Below are 7,444 nucleotides of genomic sequence, written 5' to 3' on the forward strand. Positions count from 1 at the left end.
TACGTACCTACCACACTATTGCTCTACCTTTAAACTCTGTACATCACACCTCACTTTCAATAAACCTCAGTGCCCCATAACACTTATCGCTCATGACCTCAACTTGCCACCTCTCTCCGATCCTACCTCTAGATCTCTAGCTCTTGGTCAGCTCTCTGCCCCTCTCTTCTCCTCAAGTGCCCCCCTCTCTCTCTCTCTCTCTCTCTCTCTACTTTCTCTTCTTTCTGCATCTTGCTGCTCTGTTTGCATCTCATCTCCCTTCATTTCTCTTCCATTTGCTTCACCTCCCTCTTAATTTCATCTCTCTTTATCTTACCCTTTCTATCATTTTTGCCATCTATACCTTACCATTCTCTACCTCTCGCATGCCTCTTTCTACCTCACCATTCTCTCTTTCATTTCTCTCTCTGCCTCAGAACTCACTCCCTCATCTCTCTCTTCCCCATCTCTCATACACTATCTAGCCTCTCATTTTACCTCACCTATTGGCCTTCTATGTCTCTCTTTTTATTGATGTCCTCTTTCCCTCACCTTTCCCATTATTTTATTTCTTTCTCTCTACAATGCTCTCTCTACCTCTTCCACTCCATCCATCACTCTCTTTGCTTTGATCTCTCTTTCTGTCTCCTTCACTGTTTCCGTTCACTCTCTCTGCTTCCAATGTCTCGCTCGTTTAATACATCTGTCTTACCTCTGTCTCTCTCTCACTATTTCACCATTCTCTACTTCTCCCTCGCCCTTCCTCTGTATTAGCCTCATCTCTCTACCTCATCTGCACCTCTTTACTCTCTACTTCTCATATCTTTCTATTTTTCATCCCACCGGCTCTACCTGCCTCTCTGCCTCGCTACTTTGTTTACCTGATCTGTCATTCTGTGCTTCACCTTTCTATTTGTGCTATCTCATTATAACTCACCTCTCTTCCTATCTTATTTCTCTCTAGACCTTGCCCCTCGGGTTGGCACCTTTCTTACCAGCCTACATTTAAAACTGCATGCCAGGCCTCTAAAAACAAGCATTGGCATAGCCAATAGGTCTCGCCTTTGGGACCTTATACGTTTTTATGCCATGCAACAGTTGATGTTATTGCACCAAGGATATCGTGCTGCATAACTAAATACTTATAAGGTCCCAAAAGCGAGACCTATTGGCTATGCCAATGCTTGTTTACCATTTCGTTCCAAATACTAAAGTAATGATTATGCCGACCAACATGTGTTTTGCCCCCTGGCAGGCTGGCAGGCTGGCAGGCCTGGTGCTTTTTCAAGACAAATACACATGTATACGTAATTTTGCCGGTAGTTCAGCAGTATTCAGCTTGTTAAAAATGGACGGAGCAAGTTGCAAGTTACTGCGCTTCAATTGCAGGAAGTCAGTGCTCGGTTAGTGCAGTCTGATCTGCCTTGTGCACCGACGAGGGATCAAAACATGCGTTTGCTGGCATAATCGTTCACTTTAGTATTTGGAACAAAATGTAATAAAGGACTTTTTGACCACAATACACACCCTGAATTTTCCCGCCTTAGGCTACCAAAGATTTATTCCATGCGAGAGCGTAGAGACGAAGAGAGTGTGATGAAGGTTATGCACAAAGTTATCGCGAGTGAACAGAGAATCAGAGAGAAGGGTATGTCCAGGGCCGGACTGGCCATAGCGAGCATCGGGCGTTTGCCCGGGAGGTTGGAACGGTGGGGTCCAGTTTTGGAGAGGTGGGGGGCTGGTTTTGTTACTGGGGGCTGGTTTTACAGTGATGCTGCAATGGTTTTTCAGCAAATCAGCAGTGCTGGGGGGCGGATTTGTTAAGCAGCAGTGCTTCACACTTACCCCATCCCTGGAGGTGGGGGCCTATCCGAGAAGATTGCCAGGGCTGCTTTGGGTTCCCAGTCCGGCCCTAGTCATGTCTGCATGTGCACCAGCTTCTCTTTCCAGATGGTTTCACACCACAAGTAGGGAAGGTCTCAGTAGAGGTACAGAGACCTCAGTAGAGGCACACAGACTCTCCTCGGCCTGTGAGATCTCAAGATCACGACAAATGTGCATTTGAATATTTATCTGAAGAGTTTTATATAGCGCTGGCTAGACCCGGAGGTATCAAAGCGCTTTACATGAGGTTAGCATCGTTACATAGAACATCAGATTACAATGAAGAATCATGGTATAGAGAACAACCGCGTCACATAGTTACATCCATCACTAGATCATTAAACAGCATAAGAAAAATAAGTCCTATGGTATATAGAGAGAAGTGGGGGAATAGTAAGGGGGTAGGAAACGGAACAGGACTAGTCGAGTGGCCAAGGAGGAAAATACATCTGGGAACACAAAAGTCAGAATAAGCAAGTCGACAACGCCGGAAAGGGTCAGAAAGATCAACAGCATCCAGTGCCAGCGGGGATCATTTGGAGGCAATCAATGGTCAGCCTGGAGGGTACTAGGGTGTTGACCAGCGGCAGGATTCGATCAGAGAGTCTGTGGAGACCGCAAGATGTAGGATCCGGGTCAGATACCCCAAATGCCTTTGCAATAAAATGGCGGGAAAGCGGGTACAAAAGAAAATCCGGTCAAAGAGCCAGTATGGAAACCTACCCCCGGCGTAGATCTAGCAGTGGAAGGCTGGATGTCACCAATCGTTCTCAAGGTCGTCATGGTCAGGGGAAGCGCGGGAGTCCAGGCAGCGTTCCAGGAAGAGGAAAGGCAACTGCAGGGTCAGGAGGGAGCGTAACTCGGAAGGAGAAAGGGAAAACCAGCTCGGCGTAACGGGTAGCAGCAACAGCAGCGTTCTCGTTGCTGCTTTGTTGAGGGACCAGAATTGTGCATCCCAGGTCGCAATCCTGGGTAGGCGAGTTGGGAAATCAGACAGCCACGGCTCAGGCCCGGAAGGCAGGGGACCGCTGGAGGGGTGCTCTCCGGTCCTCTCACCAAAAGCCACCAGAGCAATTCAACCAGGTGTCTGCAATGACAAATAGGAACCACCATCTGTATTCCCTCAGAGTTCCTTGGAGGTAGAGGAGAAAAAAAGAAGACGATGCAGGGAGAAGAGTTACAGAGCCAGTGTCCAGAGGGCAGGTGACGGCTGAGGGAGGAACCGCAGCCAATCTCCTCAATAGCAACCAAGGCTGCTCCACTGGGTATCGGTAATGTTGCTGCAGCTCCACCATCTCAGAATTAACAGAGTTCATCGGAAGGCGGGGCAAGCAGTTCGAGGGCCAAAGCAGCAGTATATATATAGGAGAATAGTAGCTTTAGGATCAAAAGGAAATGGCAGCAGAAAAAATGCAGGATTTTACAACAGTAGAAGTGGCAGTAGTGATGGCAGGGCTCAGATTGAGCACAGTAAGACTTGACAGTATGACAGAAATATCCCTGAAATCATTGCAAGCGGATGCCAGTGACATGAAAGCTAGTGACAGCAAGTGTGCTCACAAGGAATGTCACCTGAGTGTAATGACGACTTGTCTATAGGGGCATTTAAGCAGTGCCTTGCCCGCTATGAGCCATCTCTCAATTTAGCAGTGTTTATCATGAAAACACAACTTTTGTGTTTTTATGAACACTGCCAGTTATCAGTTTAGCCCTTTTGGCCTCTCCACGCTCCTGATGAGAGGAGGAGGAAGAGGGTTGTCCAAGGGGTTGCTTCAGTGCTTAATTTGTAAGACTAAGTGCCAGGGCTCTCGTCAGGAAGCCACTGCAGCTTGTAGCACACATTGACCTTGCCAGTGCAGCCAATGCCAGTAACAACACATCTATTAAGCATCATGCTCCTACAAGTGCGACAATTGAAACCTATTCCAGGCCGGCAAAGCTATAAGACGGGGTTTGGTGCCCTTTATTAGTTGTTCCTATGTACATTGAACTAATAAACAACTGCTCTTGTACTCATCTCCAAATTACATAAATAGTGCCACCATGTGGCAGGATGTCTTAGGTACTGGTGTTGACATTTAAGTGCCAGTGCTGAGTACCGGAAACCACAGGCTCAAATTAAACACTGGGCCAATCCATGATGCATCCACAGAGTGTTTGAAAACATGGCAATCCATCGGTGGCTATCTGGATTGAGCACTTCTGATGGGCGTACTTCAGATATGGTCCCCTCACACGGGTACAGTCTATTTTATTTAAGACATACTGCACGTCTCAGGCAGCACAGTATAGTTGCTAAAATTGGGCTTTGAGGCTGCACATCAGTGCATCCCAGTGCCCAATAAGAGCAGCATTGGTGGGATATCATAACCTCTCCTACCTCTGATGGGGCTGTGATTCCAGTAACCCTGGGCGTAGTTCGCGAAGTAGCACCTCGCGAAGCTACGCAAAGTGCACTTCGCACTACGCGAGCTACGCGTAGCACTTCGCGAACTGCGTAGTACCTTGTTCGCACTGTGCCAGATGTCGTTTTCAATGATTGCACAGTGCGGACACGCAAACGGCACTGTGCAATCATTAAAAATGGCATCTTGCAAAGTGCGAGCTGTAGTTTTCTGCTGCGCGAGTAGATTTTTACTCGAGCGGCAGCTTTCTCAACGCGAACTGGTAGTTTCTCATCGCGAGCGGTCGCGAGCATACGCGACCACTCGCAATGAGAAACCTGACCTCCTCGCGTTGGGAATCTCGCCGGGAGGTTAATTTTCCATGCTCGCGATCGCCAACTTGATGTTGCTGATCGCGAACAAGGAAAAAGTCTCGCCGGGATGTCATTTTGCTTGCTCGCGGTCGCCAACTTGATGTTGAGGAGCGTGAGCAAGCAAAAAATGACCGCAGCACTACGCAACACTACGCTACGCGTGCTCACACTGTGCTACGTGCAATTCGCGTAGTGCGAAGTAGCGCGAACTTCGCAAACTACGCGAGCGTAGCGTATTGCTTTGCCCAGGCTTAGATTCCAGGCAGGGCCAGCTTTAGAACAGGTTGTACAAGGTCAACCATCTTTTTTGTTACCACCCTCCCCTCATTGACCCTCACCACCACCCTCCATCACTGGCCCTCATCTCTCCATGGCCCCTCTATCACTTATATTTATTTTGTTTTATAGTGCTACTCAGACCAGTGTCTGGTGTCAGGGCACTTTATATCACACACGCATTATACTAGAGACAAGGAATCATATATGTGTAAATCAGTCTATAGGAAATGATGCATAAGACAATGCAGATTATGAGGTGTAGGAGTCACATTTCATCCATACTAGTAGGCAGTATACTTTAATAGTGTTTGGTCTAGAGAAGCACAGAATCAGGATTTAAAACATACCACAGTGGTTGGGGTTGGCTTTACTAAAAAGAATGTATTTCTACCCAAACATATCCTTTTTTAGCAACAGCAAGATAATAAAAGACTGGGAGGAAAAACGTAATGTTCTAATCAATACCTTGAAGTTTGCATGCAGCTCTTTGATGATAGTTCATAGGTAACAAATGGATCTCTGTGACAAAAGTGGTAACCCACTGAGCTATCCATGAAAAAACAGTTCTGTGATCTGCATACACGATCTTGGAAGTAGGCTCATTTACCCTCTGTGCTACTTTATGATGAGTCAAAAGTGGCACTAGACAATTCTCGATCTCTCTCCAGCAGGAACATTATCTTTCCATTTTTATTGTTGCCTGAAAACTGCTGGACACACAAGGAATTCTGCAGCTGCTGCTTTTAAATCCATATGTTATTTCCAAACATGGTGCCCCCCTCAGATCTCAGCTCCAGGTACGGCTGCACCGGTTGCACCGCCCTAATGCTGCCTTGATTCCAGCCCTAGAAGAAGCTGGTCGAGGGTTGAAGCTCGGCTTACCCTTGTTGATCCGGGATCTGTTGCTCTGCCTGGCTTCTTGGCTCCAGCACAGAAATCCTGTCCATCTTGCTCCTATCTATATAAAACAAGAAGAGGGGGGGGACCAGGAGCTTGTTATGGTCCAGTGTCTGTGCTCCGTGTATCGTCTGTATCAATCAAAAAAGGAGACACTGTTCCAAAAAAGAGAGAAAATAGAAGAAGACTCAAAAAAGCATGAGAAGATAAAGTCCTAGGCTTTATAAGACCCAAGTGTTAGAAGAGGAAGCAGAGTTGTTGCCCTCACACACCCCGAAAGGTGTCATGCTTCATCATCGGGCGTTTTGCTCCTCGTCGGGTCGGCGCTGCAATGCCCTACGGGTCCCCTGAAGGGTCACTTTAGCGGAGATCTTTTTAAGAGAAAAAGCCGTTTGGTGCATGCGGGTGTATGATTTGGGTCCTAAAAAAAGAGTAGTGGTGCAGTCGTGTGTGTGACGTGATAAATTAAAAATGTCTAAGGGTTGCTTGTAGAATATTGTTTAATAAAGACAAAGGAATGGCACCCTTGATACACTAAAAAACCCGTAGGTTAGGTGTTACCCTAATGGGGATAATGTCCCATCAGATAACTAAAATGTGGTCAATGTGGTCGACATGTTTCGCGCCCCTGCGGTCCAACCGGATCCGTGGCGCTTCCTCAGGACCAACTATAAAGTGCAGAAAGGTATAAAAGTGATCTGGGGGGTAATACCCGCAGTATATATCCGGGCGTCCAGGGACTTAATGGCCCTGCTATCTGTTATGTCAGATTGAGAGTCGCTCCTGGATATGAGCCTAAGTATGAGGAGAAAGTTGCTCCAAAGACTAGGGGACGAGCGTACACACCTTCTTGTGAGTTTAGCTCCGGTGTGGCCTCTCACGAACCTACCCCAGCCGTCCTCCTGTCTGGAAAGGTAAGTAAAAAATTCAAGTGCTGCTGCTCTGTTTACGTGCGAGTGAGAATGCAAGTGAGTGAGTGTTAGTGAGTTTTTTGTGAGAGAATGAGATTGAGTTTGAATCAGTAGGGTCTGAGTGAGTGAGTTTGAGTGTGTTTGTTACTGGGCGTGTTCATGAGTGGGTGAGAGTGAGTGTGAGAGAGAGATTGAGTGGGAGTGAGTATTAGTGAGAGAGTATAAGTGATGGAATGAGAGTGAAGGACTGTAAGTGAGGCAGTGTGAGTGAGGAAGTAAATGTCAGTGAGGGAGAGGGGGTGAGTGAGAGTCAGTGAGTGAGAGCCAATGAGTGTGAAACAGTGAGTGAGAGTGAGTGGGTAAGGGTCATGAGTGTGTGAGTGAGTTAGAATGAATTGGAGTGCATATTAGTGAGAATGAGTGAGAGTGAGAGAAGGAATGTGATGAGAGTGAGTGAGGGAATGTGAGTGAGGAGTGTGAGTGAGCTAGGGGGAGAGAGTTGTGGGAGTGAATGAGAATGTATGTGTGAGTGTGATTCAATCTTGTGAGACTTTTGCAGGCCATGGTATGCTTAAAGTTACTCTTGTCTTAAAGGGAGCATCAATGTCAACATTGTGGTGCTGGCATATTGGAGTTACTTATCGGCGTAAGGAAGCAGCACCTGTGAAGAAATGGAATACTGTAGATTATTGTTGGTATATGGGACCACTCATGACAAAATGCAGATCCTGGGATA

This window comes from Triturus cristatus, chromosome 2_2 (assembly GCF_964204655.1).
Source record: "Triturus cristatus chromosome 2_2, aTriCri1.1, whole genome shotgun sequence".
Taxonomy (NCBI): Eukaryota; Metazoa; Chordata; class Amphibia; order Caudata; family Salamandridae; genus Triturus; species Triturus cristatus.